General features: G+C 37.0%; 1 long non-coding RNA gene across 7 annotated transcripts in view; it reads right to left on the bottom strand.

The window, feature by feature from the left end:
* LOC134735602 (uncharacterized) overlaps window positions 1-13,155 on the bottom strand; it is a 59,643-nt gene extending 46,488 nt beyond the window's left edge. For 3 of the 7 annotated variants that reach the window (XR_010118851.1, XR_010118856.1, XR_010118853.1), the window contains exon 1: window positions 12,669-13,141. This is a non-coding gene — a long non-coding RNA (uncharacterized lncRNA). Of the gene's footprint in view, window positions 1-12,668 lie in introns of all 7 variants that reach the window. The other 4 variants (XR_010118852.1, XR_010118854.1, XR_010118855.1 and 1 more) reach the window with 4 other exon arrangements.
* Window positions 13,156-20,312: the final 7,157 nt, after the last annotated feature.

Raw genomic sequence — 20,312 nt, 5'->3', positions numbered from 1 at the left:
CCCCTTACCTCTGCTCAGTGCTAGCTTTCTGTTTTGTGTATTATCAAAAATAGTTGTGAGATCTTGCAAGCCTTTACTCTCAACCTGAGGCCTGGGGCTGTGATCTCTGTCACCTGCATTTGTTCTGTGAGATCTGTATTTTCCTGGGTGCTGTTGAGCTAGGAAGGATATTTCAAAACCTCTTCTGTGGAAAAAAACATTTTCCACCCAGAAGCTTTATAGAAAATGTGCTGCAATCTGGCCTAAGCCAATGTAATGTGGCCATTCCCAAGTATGAGTTTCTTCTTGGTTGACACTGAGCAGACTCCAGCAGTTTAGAAATAGCTGAAAACAATAAGTATCCTCACATACGCTCTCACTACAATGAGGTTACAATAAAAGCAATGAAAGCAAATTCTGTACATCATCATCTATTAACAAGCATGCACAAAAGTCATCATAAAACATTTTCAGTAATATTGATGAGATTCTAGGCCTCTGTCCATTTCTGTGTTCTGACACCACCTCACATCATTAGAGACAGATGTGACATCATTCTAGAGGCAGTTTTCACCTAATATTATAGTTGGAGCACATGTCAAATGTCTTTGCCAGATGGTTGTGATAGTTAATTTAATAGATCAACTTGACTGGGCAATGCAGTACAATGATATTTTGTCAAACATTATTCTGGATGTTTCTGTGATAGTGGTTTTGGATGTGTTTAACATATACATCAATAGACTGAGTAAAGCAGATTGTACCCCTGAATGTAGGTGGGTATCATCCTTTCAGTTGAAGGACTGAATACAACAAAAGCCTGACCTTCCCTTGAATAAGGGGTAATTCTTCCTACCTGACTGCTTTTGGACTGGAATATTGGTTGTTCTGCCTTTAGACTTGAACATAAACATCAAAACACCAGCCCTTCCTGGGTCTCAAGCCTGCTGACTGTAGATTTTGGGATTTGTCATCTCTGTAAACACATGAGCCAATTCCTTATGGTATCTCTCTCTCTTCGCCTCCCACTCCACTTTCTCCCTCTCAATACACACAAATTTACATATGCTATTGACTTGGAGGACCATGACTAATACAGTGGTAAAATAAATACAGGTTTAATTTCAGAAGTCTAAGCCTAAAACAGTGTTCTGTAAGATTGATCCTATTGGGTTTGCTGATTCTGATTCTTATTCTCTATTCTTACGAAGGTGTTGGAGTAGGATATGTTGCCAGGAACAATAACTCTCCTCTGCACTCATCTGAAACAGCACTCAGTTCAATGATGAAAAGCTACTTTATCATCCAGTATGCTCATATTAAGGGCTCTGATGTTGTTTGGAGATTAATACAGCTAAAGCCTCTGACCTGGAGACTCACAGGGTTATAGATTGGTATATTCTCAGTCATGGAATTTGGAAAGTTCCTAAGTTATAGATTTAAAGTAACACACATATATATTGGCCTGAGGTATTTTAAAATCAAGTGCAGAGAACACAACAAAATAGGCTCCTTGCCCCAAGTACATGGACAGCAAAACCCTTCCTGCATATGCCAGTGACTTTTGCTCAGCAGCAGTAGCCTGAGGCCTTCCTCTTTCATTCTATGTCCTTTATTATGGGGTTAACCAACAAATATGGCATTTAATACTTTATACAAGACCAAATCTGCAGATTCAGCCTATTATCAATACTTTTAGGAGCACTTAGCGACAGGTGTCTTCCTGTGACACACTCTTACAGTCTTGTATTCAGAATCTGCAGCTCTCAAGCTTTCCTGAAGACATACCATTTCATTGCCCAAGAATAAATGCATCTTGCAACTTTTCATCAAAGCAAATTTCTTGGCTTCTGAGTTATTTTGAACATGTAAATTTATAGACACAAAACAGACACTCACTTTATACAATCCCAGCCTCTCAGTTGGATAGCTCTTTCCTTAAAATGCATGCATGTCCTAAATAGTCTCCTTCATATTCATGCCTATTCTTTTGAGGAAGAAAAAGTACACTTTTCAGTCTTTGCATCATTTAAAAAATATTACAGAGCTTGGGGCTTGTGCTCATTGCTCCTGTGAAGCCATGGCATATAGACGAGATCATCCAGGGGCCAAAGGCTCATCCCTTTCAGTAACAGGTTTTGTATTTGAAATAGCCATGGCAGGTCACCTTCAATGAGAAGCTTGGCTCCATCAAGGCCCTTAATTGGATTATCACTAACTGCTCACTAACTGTTCTGGTCTTCAGCTTGAAATGTAGCAACCAATTTAAATTCCAAATAAGTGAAAAATATGTTTTAAGCCAAAAACTGTATCCTAGTAAGGTATCTCTTCTATCAATTTGGTACTCCACACAGGAGAGCAACAAATTAGGGGGCTTTCCAAGTCTAATACAGGTGTGCTTCCAGGGAGACAATGAGTTTCCCCCTCCTGCCTCCTAAAGTCATGCCAGGCTTTCAAGAGACCTGCAGCCCCATGTTAAGCTTTAAGAGTATAATAAAAATACACCTCTGAATTAATCTCATAGCTTATTATTTGGGCTAAAATTTGGGGTATTTCACCCAGAATCAATCTGAAGTGAAACCACTGGCAACCTGGTTCCCGGATTCAGTCAACCAATATGCAAATAATAGATTTCATAACTGCCTCATAATAGGCCAATTGGCTAAAAGCAATAGACAAGTTAGATGCTTTTCTGAATTACCCTGCTATTTTTATATTTGATTGAACTTAGCAGCCTGCTTAGTTAAAAGAAGTAACTTGAAAATAATAAACTAAATGGGATCCCTTATAGTATGGTAGACTCCACTACTAAGTCACTATGGCCTAATTGGATGGATTGCTATAGCAATTTCTAAATTTGATGAGGCAACCAGTGGGAGGGGAGGCATAGTGATTTTATTATTAATTTTGTTCTTGCATCTCTTTCTCCTCTCAAGAGTGATTTTGGAAGCCTCTGACAAATCTAGAGACCACCAAGGGCTATGAAAACAAGAGAGTTTAGTTTCTGCAAGTTTTAACTTTGCTCAATAGGCTTGAACGCCTGGAGGGCACAGGAAGGAACGGTCTGCAGCTTCAAACTGCTTTCAGGGTCTCCAGCCAAAAAGCAACTTACTACATGATTTCTGGACAGGAAAGAAGAGAGCATAGCAGAAGCTCACATGGGTAGCAAGGAAAAAGTCAGAGGCAGAAGACAGAACACAATGGCCCTGGGAAGCTTAGCATCACCCAAGTCACCCCAAAAGAGATGGGGCTGAACTAGTCCAAACAGATAGAGCTCTTGCTCTGGCAGGCAGGAGTAGCAGGGGGAATTGTCTGTTTAATAATCAGATCAGTAGCTGCCTGTGAACTGTGATAAGGAATCGCAAATAGGACAGGGTTAAAGGGGAGAATAATGCACCGTGTCTTCAACTGGCAAGTTCTAATTGTCCTGTAGGACTGAGAAAGGATCAGCTTTATAAGGAATACACTTCTAAAAATATCAGGCAGAAACCTCAGGCTGCTTAGAAATCTATGTGCCCTTTCATTTAAAGGAGTTCTCAGCCTTGCAGTGTTAGGGCTGGAATTAAAGAAACTGAGGAGGAGGAGCTGAACAAATGGGCATGTGACAGGCTAAATTTCCAGGTCAGCATTTAGCAAGGCATAGTTAATTATTATTATTATTATTTTATTTTATTTTATTTTTTTTTTTTACCAGTATGGCCATTATTAAGAGAGAGTTCTGGAGTCATATAGCATAGGCTCCAATTCTGGCTCAGTCACCCGCTCTGTGACCCCGAGTAACTTACTTAACTTTTCTCTGCCTTTATTGACTCATTCCATTAAAGGAGGGTATTGGTGTTGTTGTACATCATAAAACAGACGCTGGGTATAAAAAGCTTACGCCTGTGCTTGACACAGAGTGAGAGATCCACCCATTTTCACTATGATTTTTCATGGCACCTACATCTTGATAGGTGCTTGCGCTGAATAAAAAGACTTTAGAATTCTGTGCTTCCTCTTGACAATGACAATTTGTGTGATGGTGTGGTCCCTTTATGTGCTCCTTTTTAAATAAGGGATTGAGTGGTGATGACAGGGCGGAAGATGACAAAGAGACCTCCAGGGAATGCAGAACATGCAGAAATTGACTTGGAGGAGAGTGACAGGCTCCCACACAGACAGCACTAGGGAGTATTGCTGTTTTTGTCTTCTTTTCTTTCCAAATTTAACTGAAGCAATAAAATATTCTTAATGTCCACTCTTGGCATTTTCACAGCTTGCTTTTACCTACTTCCAGGTGTCACAACAGGATGACTTGGTAGTGCTAAACTACTTCCAGAAATATGTTGGGAAATAACTTTTGAGGCGAAGAGGCCAAGCAGCTCATTCTGCTAAATTATTACAGGTATTGTGAAGAGTCAAAATCTTTTGCTAAGTTAATGAAGTAACAGACTTCCATCTACAGTTTACATCACCTTGTCAGTTCAATTTACTTTCTTGCCCATTTTCCCTTCAGACTGCAAGGCTGTCGGAACCAAATTTCTTTTGGTCGAGGCACCTATTTTATATTCATTTAGTTACTGTGTGGCATTTTGATGTCAGGAAAACCACATTTGCTCTCATGAAATGACCCTAAGGTAATAAACCATAAATTATCTTTAAAACCTGATAGAGCATTTTGAAGTTACAAACAAGTAATAAAATAATTTGCAGGCAATGTTATTTCCCCACCAGATTTACCTAAAGAAACTACTCTATGGCAAGATCCATTTATTACACAAATCATTGTAAAGATGGTGAATGGCTCTTCCAATTTTCATTTACTTTACTTTCAAATTGGGAGAGAACTAGAGGTGGACGTTACAGCGGAAATCTCCAATATCAAGATCACTGAAGAATTAGATAAATAATTTTAGTTAACAAGCACTTTCAAGGGCTCGCATCATGTCTAATAGAGGTGTATAGAAGGGAAAACTTGCTTTAAAGTTGGTATGGAATTAAATTTTTATTTTTATTTTATTTTTTATTTTTGAGACAGAGTCTCACTCAGTCACCCAGGCTGGAGTGCAGTAGCCCAATTTTGGCTTACTGCAACCCCCACCTCTCGGCTTCAAGTGATTCTCCTGCCTCAGCCTCTCAAGTAGCTGGAACTACAGGTGCCCTCCACCATGCCCAGCTAATTTTTATATTTTTAGTAGAGACGGGGTTTCACTATGTTGGCCGGGATGATCTCAAACTCCTGACTCAGGGGATCTGCCAGCCTCAGGCTCCCAAAGTGCTGGGATTACAGGCATGGGCCACCGTGCCCAGCCTGGAATAACATTTTTAAATTCATACATATGCACACACATTAGTATTTTATACCAGTAAGTAGCATATCATGCTATGAAAATCATTGGGATCAAATGTGTACCAAGAAGGCTTTTTCTTTTCTTTCCTTTTTCCTTTTTTGCCAATAATACGTTTTCTTGCCATTTTGTAACAAAACCTCTCTTTGAAGAACACTGACCAATATCACACAAACACACACACACACACACATACACATATATGTGTATATACTCAAGGGCTATATATATATAACCCTTAGTCCTTAGTCATTGTGTTTACCTGTTAAACTGCTAAAATGCCTTTTTTTTTTTGTATTTTCCCAAATTTCAGTAACTCAAGCATTTGGGATGATGAAAAAAATAATAAATAATAACTATTTTTCTAGCAGTTGTAATATATATTTTAAAATGCATTGAATAAAAATACAGATTAAAGAAAAGAAATGACAGATGGAGAAAAGATAAGAGAAGGGGGAAAAGCAAAGGGGAAAGCTAGAAAATAAGGAAAGTAATGGGATGTTGAAGAAAAAGTCAGATATTAGGGAAAGGAACAAAGAAAGAAAGAACAAGGAGACATGATCTCTCAATTATCTATGAGTAAGAGGTGAAGCAATAGCTTTCCCAGATGAGAATATCTTAGTTGGAGAATCAGAGAAAAAGAAGAGAATAAAATTATTACTACGTCTCTCATGATTGAGGGGATAATGAGAAAATGAAATCCTGCCAACCTCCAACTAAAAGTGCAGGAAGCAGTCATGAAAATAGTTTCGAAAAGTCATCATCTCTTATAAACCACCTCCTAAAATATAGATATTTTACCTCCCTTTTATTTATGTATTTATTTTTCCCTGTAGCCATGTAACTATTGGGGATTGAATTTGTCTGCCTGACTGCCTGTAAATGTAAACAAATTGAGGGTTTAGAGCCCAATCACACAATAAGATATCCAAAGGCAGATACTTGCAGGCATTGGTCCTGCGGCTGAAAAATATCTGAGTCCAGGATTCTGTGACTCTCTTGGCTCTTCATTAATGGTCCTAATGGCTGCTCCATTACCAGCTTTCATACTCACAACAGATAGGAGTAAAGGAGATGGTGAAAAGTAAAAGGGTATGAACCTGCCGAGTCCACCTCCTTTAAAGGAGTTTTTCAGAATGCTCTGTCAGCTACTCTCTGCTTATATCTACTTGGTCAGAATTGCAAAAACTTGGTCATCACTGTTTGACAGATACAACTGAATGTAGTTTTATTTGCTTGTTTGTTTTTATTTGAGCCCTTTGTTGCTGCCCACAAAATTAGGATGTCATTAAAAAAGAGAATGAATACCAGGTTGGCAGTTTTTTTTGAATTGCATAAATTAAATTTAAAAGTTACAATAATAGATGAAACTGGTCTTACTATTGCTTTGCTGATGATATAAAAATATTATATTTTTCAGAGAATATGCCTTACAAAGAAAAAGGCAGAAAGTCTGAAGATGGCAAGTCAGAAAGATGGCAAAAAAGAAAGTCCCTGCCCATGCCATATGATTGGAAGGAAACCCTCAACTCCTAGCTTCTCCCTGGAGAGGGAAAGAGTTGGACCATGCATCTAATGCCACAGCTTTTCTGGGGGATACCCCCCAAAATGGCTTCTGTTTTGCCTGTTTCAGAGGGCTGATGAGAACCAGAATACTTTAGACATCAGTGGGCCAGTGAGAACAAGACAGTGGTTTGATTGAGCATGCAACTAGTTGCCACAGCCCCATCCCCCCAGTTTGGTACAGAAGGAAGAGGCCAAAAATCCAAGATCTAAGATTTTTCCTGGAGAGAAAAGGTTTGGACAGAGCATCTAGTTATTCAACTTTTATGTGGGCTACTCTGGTAACTGGATTCAGTCTTACTTGTCTCAAAGCCCTGGGTAGGACAAGCATAATCTGGACCCTTAGGGGTTGCTAAGAACAACGAAAGCAGATTGAACTAGCGCAAAGATTTGAGAGATCCCAAGAATCAGCCAGCCTGACTAGTGAAAGTCTTCTCCTGATGAGAACAGTCTTCATAGACTGGGAGAAATGGCTGTTTTTCTAATGTGCCAACACCAACACAGAGAGTGAAAGGAAACAAAGAAATGAGTAAATATGTTCCAAAAACGTCTACAAGATAATTTTCTGGAAACCACCACTAATTAAGTAGAGATATGTGATTTATCTGACAGGGAATTCAAAATAGCAATCATAAGGATGTTCACTGAGGTCAGGAGAGCAACGCACGAACAAAATGAGAATTTAAATAAAGATATAAAAATATAATAAAGTACCAAATAAAAACTGTAGGACTGAAGATTATCGAACTGAAAAATTTAATAGAGGAGGTTTTTTATTTTTTCTCACCATTTTTTCTCTTAGCGCACAAGCCCAGGAAGTTTATTCTCCTTGGCATTTGTATCCAATTAACACTTTAAAAAAAAATTTTAAGTTATGGGGGTATGTGTGGAGGAATGCAGGATTGTTACATAGGTGAGTGTGTGCCATGGTGATTTGCTACACCTATCAACCATCACCTAGGTATTAAGCCCAGCATGCATTAGCTATTTTTCCTGATGCTCTCCCTCCCCCCACTACCCTGCATGAAAGGCCCCAGTGTGTGTTATTCCCCTCCCTGTGTCTATGTGTTTTCACCATCCAGCTCTCACTTATAAGTGAGAACATATGGAGTTTGGTTTTCTGTTCCTGCATTAGTTTGCTGAGGATAATGGCTTCCAGCTCCATCCTTGTCCCTGCAAAGGACATGATCTTTTTCCTTTTCATGGCTGCATAGTATTCCACGGTGTATATGTACCACATTTTTTTTATCCAGTCAATCATTGATGGGTATTTGGCTTGACTCAATGTTTTGGCTATTGTGAATAGTGCTGCAGTGAACATACATGTGCATGTAGGTTTATAGTAGAATGACTTATCTTCCTTTGGGTATATATCCAGTAATGGGATTGCTGGGTCAAATTGTATTTCCGGTTCTAGATATTTGAGGAATTGCCACACTGTCTTCCACAATGGTTGAACTAATTTATGTTCCCACCAACAGTGTAAAACCATTTCTATTTCTCCACAACCTTGCCAGCATTTGTCATTTCTTGACTTTTTAATAATGGCCATTCTGACTGGAGTGAGATGGTATCTCATTGTGGTTTTGATTTCCATTTCTCTAACAATCAGTGATGCCAAGCTTTTTTTCATATGTTTGTTGGCCACATAAATATCTTCTTTTGAGAAGTGTCTGTTCATGTCCTTTGCCCACTTTTTATTGGATTTTTTTTTTTTTTTTTGTAAATCTGTTTAAGTTCCTTGTAGAGTCTGGATTTTTCACCTTTGTCAGATAAATAGATTGCAAAAGTTTTCTCCCATTCTGTAGGTTGTCTTTTTGCTCTGATGATAGTTTCTTTTGCTGTGCAGAAGCTCTTCAATTTAATTAGATCCCATTGGTCAATTTTTGCTTTTATTGCAATGCTTTTGGCATTTTTATCATGAAATCTTTGCCCATGCCTATGTCCTGAATGGTATTGCCTAGATATTCTTCTAGGGTTTTTATTTATTTATTGTTATTATTTTTATTTCTTTTTTAAATTTTCATAGGTTATTGGGGAACAAGTGGTGTTTGGTTATGTGAGTAAGTTCTTTAGTGGTGGTTTGTGAGATTTTGGTGCACCCGTCACCTGAGAAGTATACACTGCACTCTATTTGTAGTCTTTTATCTCTCACCCCCTTCCTACCCTTTCCTCTGAGTCCCCAAAGTCCATTGTATCATTCTTACGCCTTTGCATCCTCACAGCTTAGCTCTCACTTTTGAGTGAGAACATACAATGTTTGGTTTCCCATTCCTGAGTTACTTTACTTAGAATAATAGTCTCCAATCACATCCAGCTTGCTGCGAATGCTATTAATTCACTCTTTTTTATGGCTGATTATTATTCCATCGTATATATATATATATATATATATATATATATATATATATATGAATACCAGGTTGGCAGCTTTTTTTAGATTGCATAAATCAAATTTAAAAGTTACAATAATAGATAAAACTGGTCTTTCTATTGCTTTGCTGATGATATAAAAGTATTACATTTTTCAGAGAATATGCCTTACAAAGAAAAAGGCAGAAAGTCTGAAGATGGCAAGTCAGAAAGATGGCAAAAAAGAAAGTCCTGAACCATCCTTTCCCCTCCTCATTAAGAAACCAAATCAACAATAATTCGTCTACAAATGGTGTATGTATATATATACATATACATCATAGTTTCATTGTCCATTTGTTGATTGATGGACATTTGGGTTGGTTCTATGTTTTTGCAGTTGTGAATTGTGCTGCTATAAATATGCATGTGCAAGTATCTTTTCCAGTTTCCTGGGCACTGGCAGGGGAAAACAGCCGACTGGAGCCACAGAGATGGCAGCCGTCCCTCCCACTAGGAGCTCATTCAACTTAGGCAGTCTCAAGCCTGCTGCCACTGGCTGGTGGGAATTCCAAGCCTGTGGGTCTTAGCTACTGAGTATCTGTGGAAATGGGGCCCAATGGAGAACGCTGCTTGGCTCCCTGTCTTTAACCCCCTTCCTATGGGATTGGACAGATTTCCTTCCTCACCAGAATTCTCACTAGAGGAATTTAAGAGCAGAAGAAATAATCAGTAAACTCAAAGGTAGGTCACTGGAAATTATTCAATCAGAGAAGCAAAAAGAAAAAGAAATAAAAAAGAGCACAGAAAACTTAAGGTATGTCATCAATTGGACTGATGTGTGCACTATGGAAATCATAGAATAAGAAGAAAAAGAGAAAGGACCAGAAAGTTATACAAAGAAATAATGGCTAAAAATGTCCCAAATCTGGGAAAGGAAATGAATATCCGGAACCAGGAAGCCCAAGGATTCCTAATAAGCTAATAACCCAAAGAAATTTACACCTAGACACATTATAATCAAATGGTGAAGAGTCAAAGATAAATAATTTTGAAAGGAGTAAGAGAAAAGCAACTTGTTCTGTACAAGGGAACTTTTAGGAGACCATCAGTTGATTTTTCAGCAGAAACTTGCAGGCCAAAATGTAGTGGGATCATATGTTCAAAGTGCTGAAGGGAAGAAAAATCTGCCAACCAAGAAAACAATATCTGGCAAAACTTTCATTCAGAAATGAAAGACTTTCCCAGACAAACAAAAGCTGAGAATGTTCATCACCACCAGATTTGCCTTACAGGAAATGCTAAAGAGAGTTTTTCCAGTTCAAATAAAAGGATGCTAAACAGCAGCACAATAAAATAAGAAAGTATAAAACTCATTGGTAAAGATAAATTTATAGACAAATACAGAATACTCCTTGATTGTAACTGTTGGATAAGTCACTTTTATCCTAGAAGAAGTTTTAAAAGTATTATAAATAAATGTAATTTTAAAATATGTTAATGGTACACAGTATGAATAGATGTAAATTGTGACACATGGAACAATGGAACAGAAAAGAGCCTGGAAATAAATTCATGCATATATTGTGAACTGGTCAAGAGTGCCAAGTATACACAATGGGGAAAAGATAGTTACTTCAACAGATGGTGCAGGGAAAACTGGGCATCCATATGCAAAAGAATAATATTAGAGCTTTGCCTTATACCATACACAAAAATCAATTTAAAATGGATTAAAGGTTTACATAAACAAACTAAAATCTCAAAACTTCCAGAAGAAATGATAGGGGCAAAGTTACATGACAGTAGTCTTGGCAATCATTTCATGGATATGACACCAAAAGCACAGGCAACAAAAGCAAAATCAGACAAGCGGAACTACATCAAACTAAAAAGCTGTACAGAAAAAAAAAAATTGTAAAAAAAAAAAAAAACAAACCTATGGAATTGGATAATTTGCAAAGCATATATCAATTAAGGGACTAATTTGTAAAACATATTTAAAAACTCCTACAATTCAATAGCAAAAATACCCTTAAAATCCGTTTTTAAAATGGCTAAAGACTCGAACAGATCTTTCCTCAAAGAAGACGTACAAATGGCCAAGTATATAAATAGATGCTCAATGTCACTAATCATCAAAGAATGAGAATCAAAGCCAAAATGTGACATCACCTAATACTGTTAGAATAACTAATATCAAAAAAACAAAGAACAGTTGTTAGACAACATGTGAAGAAATAGAAACTTGTCTACACTGTTAGAGGAAATGCATAATGATGCAGCTTCTGATGAAACAGTATAGAGGTTCCTCAAAAAAATTAAAAATAAAAGCATTATAAGGGGCGTTACTAATCAACAGGTGAAAGTCTCAGTTACTCAAGATTAATAACTGCTAGATATCTATACAACAATGTACTTATAGTTAACAATATTTTATGGTACACTTAAAATTTTGTTAAGAAGGTAGATTTCATGTTGTGGTCTTACCACAATAAAATTAAATTTTAAAATTTCATCCCAAAATATAAGTAAATGTTTATTAATGACTGCATTTTATTTTATTTTGATAAACTCAAAATGATCACTGGGAAAAGCTGTAAAGTTGACTTAAACACATATAAAATAATAAACTATCTACGTGAATAAAAACAACTTGAATAAAATTAAGAAAATTACTGTATTAATGGCATGTATGTCCACAAATCTCTGGAAATACTTAGGAATCATTTGTAAGCAGAATTCCTTATTTTTAAATATAAAAGCAATAATGTTTGATTGTTTATAAAGGGCTACTATGATTATATAAATTATGGTTCGTTTGGTTGCATAAAGGAGAAAACTCAAAATAACCATGAGACAAAGACATGTAAAAGGTAGGCTGTCAAGACTCATGTGATGATTTGATGAATTACTCAGCCACCTAATTCCTAGTTTTCTCCTAAAATGTCTTTACTACAAGGCTTCTATCTTCAAGGTTGATTCCTGTACAAACATGACATCTGGTGTTCACGCTATCTCTTCTTCAACACAGGCAGTAGGAAAGTGGAAGAACCAAAAACAGAGTCTGTGAAACTGAGTTAACACCCCTTCAACCACTTTCCTGGAAACCCCATGCAATACTTCTGCATATGTCTTATTGACATTAAGTATTCACATGCCCATACCTTGCTGAAAAGAAGGCTTGAGAAAGTCGTGGAAGGCTAGTTATATCATCACTCTAAATTAGAACTCTGAGTTTTGTTTTTATGGAGGAAGTAGAAAATAGATATTGGATGGTAATTAGAAGTATATGTTAAAGCAAGTTAAAACTGCTTCCAGCATTTACCAGTGTGCTTCAATTAATAGAGAAGTGGTCACCCAGCCCAATTCATTATTAGAAAGAGCAATTTCATGGTGTTTATAACAAAACAATAGCAACAAAGAAAATATGCTTTAGTTACTTACTGTACCATGTGTCTGTTCTTGTGTTTTGCCCATCTTCGGGTTAAACCTAGCATTTGGTAACTTTACCCTATCATCCCAAATATCCAACCTTGAAAGGTCTGATGAGTAATAAAATGTCCGTGAAGTTTTATGCAGGGAAGAAGATGATGACCAATTTGCACATCATGAAGTCTTCCTGCGTGGGTTTTCTCCCTCTGGTAGCCACATCTTTCCTCTCTCTTCCAACACCTTCTGGTCTTTTCTGGCCTTCTGGCCAGGCTAAACCCTCACTCAGACTCACAAGGCTTTCGTATCTCATCGGCTGCAACACCAATAGCAAGCCCAGAGATCTGCCAAATGAACATCAGATGTGTCCCTTAATTAATCTCAAACATATTGACCAACTACTAAAAACTTGCTATTAGACATAACAGAGTCTGGATTCTCAGCAGGGTGTAAATGCCTATAAAGCCTCGTTGTTGGGCTCTAGGAGTTTGAACACCAGTGTAACACAGCATGTGAATACCAAGAGGACAAAGACTTGTTCTGCTTGGTTAACAGTGCCTGCTGTGACCATCAGTGAGAAAAATCATGAGCAAGTCTCACCTTTATTTCTGTTGGGGCCCAACATAACTTGTCGGCTGCTATGTGTTTGCTCTGTGGTAACTTCTTTGAACAAATGCTATTCTGTAGTCTTTCGTGCTCATGTTTTCCCAGCTTTTTCTGTAATGAACATCAGAAACAGAAATTTGTAATAGCAGCATTGTGTGCTCCCGACAGAGCTAATGGAAATAGCTGCCATTACCAGACAAAGATATGTCTGATCAACCACAGTGATTCTCCAAATCCTGATGTTCAGGGAATTAGGTTTTTAGTATTAGGAGATGCTTTCCCAAGACATGAAAAAGAAAACCTTTTGGGATCAAACCTGAAGTAACCAGGTTTCTCATTAAGAACGTGCTAGTAAATGTTTAACAACAGACTTTTCACACACACACACACACACACACACCAAACCAAAACAAAACACCAGCCCTAATTTTAGGATTTTTGCCAGCTTCCATGGTGTAAATACCCACTCCAAGGCTGATTTCAAGCTACCTGTGTGATGGCATTAAGGTGGAGATAGGAAGAGAACGGCACAAAGGGCTGTTATCAGTCAGTGTGAGCGCGCTTATCACCGACTCTGAGAATTAGTAACAATGTCTGTGCTCTCTATTCACACTTAATGACATAATTAATCAATGTGTTACTTAAATTTGGCAGTGTGGGAAGCACTTAGACTTTTCAGCCAGGTCAGAGGAAACCCTGGCCACACTACTAAATAGCTTCATATTCATGTGGTCGTAGGCAACTTCATCCTTCCTGAGCTTCAGTTGCCTTATCTTTTAAATGGAGAGAACATCATGAGATCTGGTAAGTATTTAATATAATAACATATGGAAATTGTCTTCCACGGAATGAATGTTAAGTATATTTAGTTCCCTACATACTAACACTCATTTATTCATTTTCATTCATTTGTTTTACCTGCATTTATTGCTTAATAAATGCAAAATAATATTTTCTACTGGCTTTATGCAATATACCTTTTTTGGTTTTCTTAATCTTCAAAAGTTATTTTATTTTACCTTTTATTTTTTGGCTTTTCATAGAGATATTAAAATAATAAGTATTTTACTTTCCTCTAACTCTAGTATTAAAGTCAACATACACACAAGAATTAACGCAAGCTAAATAGTGACGGTTCCCTTAGCATCAGTATTGCGGAGAGAGTAGTGGGTGGAGGGGTCCATTCTGTTTAAATAAAACAGTAACTTCTCAGCTCCCATGAATCACTATGAGGCGATAAGCAGGCTCAACATTGCCAGATCTTTCCATTTTTCTGAAGAACCAGGAATGTGAATTTTTTGTGAAAACATCTAATTTTTAATATCTTACTTTAAAATACCATAAACCAGTGCTATATAGGTCATATCTGACCTATAGTCTATTCATTTGTATGTCTGAATTACTGGATAAGGAGGGCGTGGATAGCAGAAAAGGGGAAAGGAGAAGACTGAGCAAGTTGTAGAGGCAGAAATGACAAGGGGGGAAGCTTTGGCCAGTGTCTGCAACTGCTGGAGAGATAGGCTCTTGCAATAGACAAGTTTGGATCAGTAGTGTTGGGAGAAATTGAACGTGGTCTAGAATTCAAAAAAGTATGTTTTTTTCTTCTATTAACAATGGAAAAAATGTTTTATTATGGAAAGAGATTTAATTAAATTGCTTGTAGTTGAAGATGAATTCAAGGATGGGGAACAGTATGCCTAGTGTTTTAAGACTTGGTGTCGGGTTGCGTAAGTTTGCATCTGGCTCACCATTTTATAATTTTGTTTCTATGGCAAAGTCATTTTATCTCTCCAGGAATCATGATGATAAGATTGTTTTCAGCATTAAGAGAATTACTGATTAGGAAGTGCTTAAGTACTGCCTAGCACATAGGAAGAATTCAAAACAATGTGAGCAATTTTTATTAGTGTTCAAATAAAGTGAGTGGCAGAAACACTGGTTAAGAGGTCAACATAAAATGCAGGTGTAGATTGTTCAAGGAAAGATTCAAAAGACTTAAAAAGAAAAGAAGAAAAGGAAGTATAAAATTAAAGACTGAGGTTTTTTTTTTGTTGTTGTTGTTTTGTTTGTTTGTTTTTCACTTGACTAATGAGTTAAGAGACCTACCTTGACAAAAATAAGAAATTGTAAACGGAGAATCTTGTGATCAGGGGAAGATGAGCCCAGCTGTAGAAATAAGCAGAATTTTAGATAAAAATAAAATAAATATTCTGTCAGCAGTTGAAGATGGAGGGCAAAAGATAGATCTCAATTTGAGTATGACATTTGCTGAACAATGAATAATGTGCAGCATCTTATGTTTAGTGTTTTGAAGAAAAACAGATACAAAAAACTCAATCCATGCCCTTCAACAAACAACGTGCCGTTTATTTAACACAGAAAATTGGACAAGGATAAAAATGATCATTCCACTAGGTAAGCATTGATAAAATGGTGGCAACAAGTACACTGGGTATTCATAAAAGAGAAAAATAATGTTGAAGGTGGAGGAGCATGGGAGGCTTTTAAAGAAAAGGCTTCTTACAGGATCTGTAATGATGTGGTGCAGAGTTTACAGGGGACAAGGCAAGCTTGAAACAGACACTCGGGAAAATACAGGGCATATTCATGATCAAGGATCAGGGTATATTGGCTTGAATGTGAAAGTTCTTTTGGTACACACATTGTTGAAGCAGAAAGATTAGTTTGGGGCATGTTAGTGAGGATCTTGAATGTCAGGATGGGGACTTTTAACGCATATGGTGAAGAGTTTGCACTCAGGATTTTAGCAGTGTGCTAACACAAATAATCTCTGCTTTGAAGAAATTCCTATGACCATATCATGTAGGACTGAGTGGATGGAGAAGGCAAATAATACTGGGAAATAAGTATGGATGGAAAGAAACTACATGAGGCACAATCTGCATGATTTAGCACCGATTATGTCAATGTGGTAAACGTAAAGGAGGAGGTTATGAAAAGTACCTTTAAGCAAATCAGTAAAGTTGGGCAAAGCACCTGGTACCCAGAGAAAAAAATCTGTAATTCAGAAAAGAGACTTAGGCTTATATTGCAAATTTAATAATCCTCTAGAAGTCATTATTGAAACCAGAAAGTAAATGAAAATGTCAAAGGAGCACATTCAGAAGTAAAGAGATTTCGTGTCAGAGCCCTGGGTGGTAGCTACATGGAAGGAATGGGAGGAAGAGGAAAAGTTAGTGAAGGGGACAGAGAAAAAGAGGTCATTGCAGTAGAAGACATACTGAGAAAGACACAGGAGTGCTGAGCAGCAGAGAGCCAAAATAATGACTGAGGATGAGTTCCTGGGCTCTTTCACTCCTTTTCCTTCAAAGAAAAAGGAGTCTATGGAAAAAGCATAAAGCCACACTGGGCTCTGTGCAACTCTGGGGAAAGCCCGGCTCTACAGAGGGCAGAATAGAAGCAGCCAGAAAGAATTCAGGCATCTAAAATACTCCAAAACTACAACTGAAAATGCAATTAGATTTCCTGGAAATTCATCTATGCCTAGATCAATTGACCTTTGTATTTTTAGAAGTTGTTGACCTTTAATGGAAATATCGGGATTTATGTAGACATATCTTAGTAATGCAGCTCCAGTGCACTACGAAAACCATTCTGTAGTTCAAGGTTTATCAACCTTAGCACTATTGACACTTTGGACTGAATATTTTGTTATCTGACTGTCTCATAAATTGTAGAATGTTTAGCAGCATCCCTGGCCTCTATTCACAGGTGCTAATAGTAACCCTTCCCACTTGCGACAGCCAAAAATGTTTACAGTCACAAAATACCCTCTTTCTCTGTATTGGGAACCACTGCTGTAGTTTAAGTAGCCAGAGTAAGCGTTTTTTTTTTCCTTCCACAAGAGGAATAATGATATCTAGGTAATGAAGTTCCTAGAGAAATAAAAGTGTAGTTACCAGATTTGTGACATAAAGATGTTACATATACATATATTAAAACACACACACACACATATGTATATTTGCAAAGAAAAGAGAGAAAGTCATGCTTTCAAGTATCTAACAAGTGGAAGAGGTTGAAGTTATAAAACCCAAAAATAAATTAACCATTATATATCTAAGCAGATGTGCCAGAGGGTAGTATTTTCAGTTAGTGGAAAATACAATTAAATAGACAGTCAGTTTGAAGCAAATAAAATTCTCCATATATCTGGTGGCATCTTTACACTGATATAAATTGCAGTGAGAAGCAATTTGCATAAATCACTATTATTCCAGAGAGAGATATATAGACCAAGCAAATCTAATGTGACAGATGTTATAAACGTCGTCATTATGGTTTTTCATTTCAATTCAAACAGTTCATAGACTTCCTCCACTGATTGCATTAAACAGGGAATTGGAGCTTCTCCTGTCAGGAAAGACAACAGCTTTGTCATGCAGGAAATATGTTCACTCAGGCTGAGCATTTTCACTTTCCTATGGATAAAGCAGTGTTCACGATATGGCATACAAAGCAAATACCTTGGATCAGAAACAGGCTGAAGAAATATCCCAAATCACAGATTAAGACAAAATAAGAAAAGAAAAAACATCTGGTCAGTATCTAAAACAATTTTAGATAAGTCTGTGCAAAATAATAACAAATTTTATATTTTTTCATCTCAGTCAATGTTAAAATACACAATAAAGAGCAATATTGATGGTTCAAAAGGGTCTAAATTCTCATATGCAGAGATTGTAAGGGCTATCTGTGACCAAATATGACAAATTCTTTTTAATCCCTTAAATGCAATAGATTATGTAGAGCAGAATTTAACTGTCTGTATGTTTATGTCTCTTAGGCTGTTTCATGAGAAATATATATTTTTTAATTATTATTATACTTTAGGTTTTAGGGTACATGTGCACAATGTGCAGGTTTGTTACATATGTATCCATGTGCCATGTTGGTGTGCTGCACCCATTAACTCGTTATTTAGCATTAGGTATATCTCCTAATGCTGTCCCTCCCCCTCCCCCCACCCCACAACAGTCCCCGGAGTGTGATGTTCCCCTTCCTGTGTCCATGAGTTCTCATTGTTCAATTCCCACCTATGAGTGAGAACATGCGGTGTTTGGTTTTTTGTCCTTGCGATAGTTTACTAAGAATGATGTTTTCCAGTTTCATCCATGTCCCTACAAAGAATATGAACTCATCATTTTTTATGGCTGCATAGTATTCCATGGTGTATATGTGCCACATTTTCTTAATCCAGTCTATCATTGATGGACATTTGGCTTGGTTCCAATTCTTTGCTATTGTGAATAGTGCCGCAATAAACATACGTGTGCATGTGTCTTTATAGCAGCATGATTTATAGTCCTTTGGGTATATACCCAGTAATGGGATGGCTGGGTCAAATGGTATTTCTAGTTCTAGATCCCTGAGGAATCGCCACACTGACTTCCACAATGGTTGAACTAGTTTACAGTCCCACTAACAGTGTAAAAGTGTTCCTATTTCTCCACATCCTCTCCAGCACCTGTTGTTTCCTGACTTTTAATGATGGCCATTCTAACTGGTGTGAGATGGTATCTCATTGTGGTTTTGATTTGCATTTCTCATGAGAAATATTATTTCCCCTAAAGACCATTCTTAAAATAGATACACACTGCTATCTGTTAAAGGAGAGTTGGCTATGTAATTTAAAAAAATATTTTATAGTTTTTTAGATTTAATTTTTGTGGTGTACATATTTATGGAGTACATGAGATGTTGTAACACAGACATGCAATGCATAGTATCATATAATGGAAAATGGGGTATCCATGCCCTAAAGCATTTATCCTTTGTATTACAAACAATCCAATTATACTCTTTTAGTTATTTTTAAATGTACAATTAAACTAATATTGACTATACTCATCCTGTTGTGCTATCAAATAGTAGGCCATATCTATTCTATCTATTTTCATACCCGTTAACCATCCAGACATCCCCTCTACCCCTCTACTACTGCTCGCAGCTTCTGGTAACCTCTCTTCTACTCTCTATCTCCATGGGTTCAATTGTTTTGATTTTTAGATCCCACAAGTAAGTGAGAATATGTGATGATTGTCTTTCTGTGCCTAGTTTATGTCACTTAAGCTTTCCATCCATGTTGTTGCAAATACTGAATGTCATTCATTTTTATGGCTGAATAGTAGTCCATTGTGTATATGTACCACATTTTCTTTATACATTCATCTGTTGATGGACACTTAGGCTGCTTCCAAATCTTGCCTGTTGCGAACAGTGCTGAAACAAACATGGAAGTTCAGATATCTCTTCAATATCCTAATTTTTGGGGGGGAGGGAGGGTTATATACTAAGCAGTGGGATTGCTGCATTGTATAGTACCTCTATTTTTAGTCTTTTGAGGAACCTCCATACTGTTCTTCATAGTGGTTGTACTAATTTACTTTTCCACCAACAGTGTATGAGGGTTTCCTTTTTTCCACATCCTCACCAGCATTTGTTATTGCCTGACTTTTGTATAAAGCCATTTTAACTCGGGTGAGATGATATCTCATTGTAGTTCTGATTTGCATTTCATCGATGATCAATGATGTTGAGAACTTTTTCATATTCCTATTTGTCATTTGTAAATCTTCTTTTGAGAAATGTCTATTCAAATATGCTGCCCAGTTTGAATTGGATTATTCAATTTTTTTCTGATAGAGTTTGAGCTGTTTATATATTCTGGTTTTTAATCCCTTGTCAGATGAGTTGTTTGCAAATATTTTCTCCCAATTTGTGGGTTGTCTCTTCACTTCATTAGATTGTTTCCTTTGCTGTGCAGACCTTTTTAACTTGAAGTGATACCACTTGTCCATTTTTACATTGGTTGCCTGTGCTTGTAAGGTACTACTTGATAAATTTTTGCCCAGTAACCTGGAGATTTTCCCTGGTTTTCTTGTAGTAGTTCCATAGTTTGAGATCTTACATTTAAGTCTTTAATTCATTTTGATTTGATTTTTGTATAAATTGAGAGACAGGATTCAAGTTTTATTCTTCTGCATATAGATACCTAGTTTTCTCAGCACGGTTTATTGAAGGCTGTCTTTT

This window comes from Symphalangus syndactylus, chromosome 22, assembly GCF_028878055.3.
Source record: "Symphalangus syndactylus isolate Jambi chromosome 22, NHGRI_mSymSyn1-v2.1_pri, whole genome shotgun sequence".
NCBI lineage: Eukaryota > Metazoa > Chordata > Mammalia > Primates > Hylobatidae > Symphalangus > Symphalangus syndactylus.
Note: the sequence above shows the minus strand (reverse complement) of the source record. Positions and strands in the feature narration are given on the sequence as shown.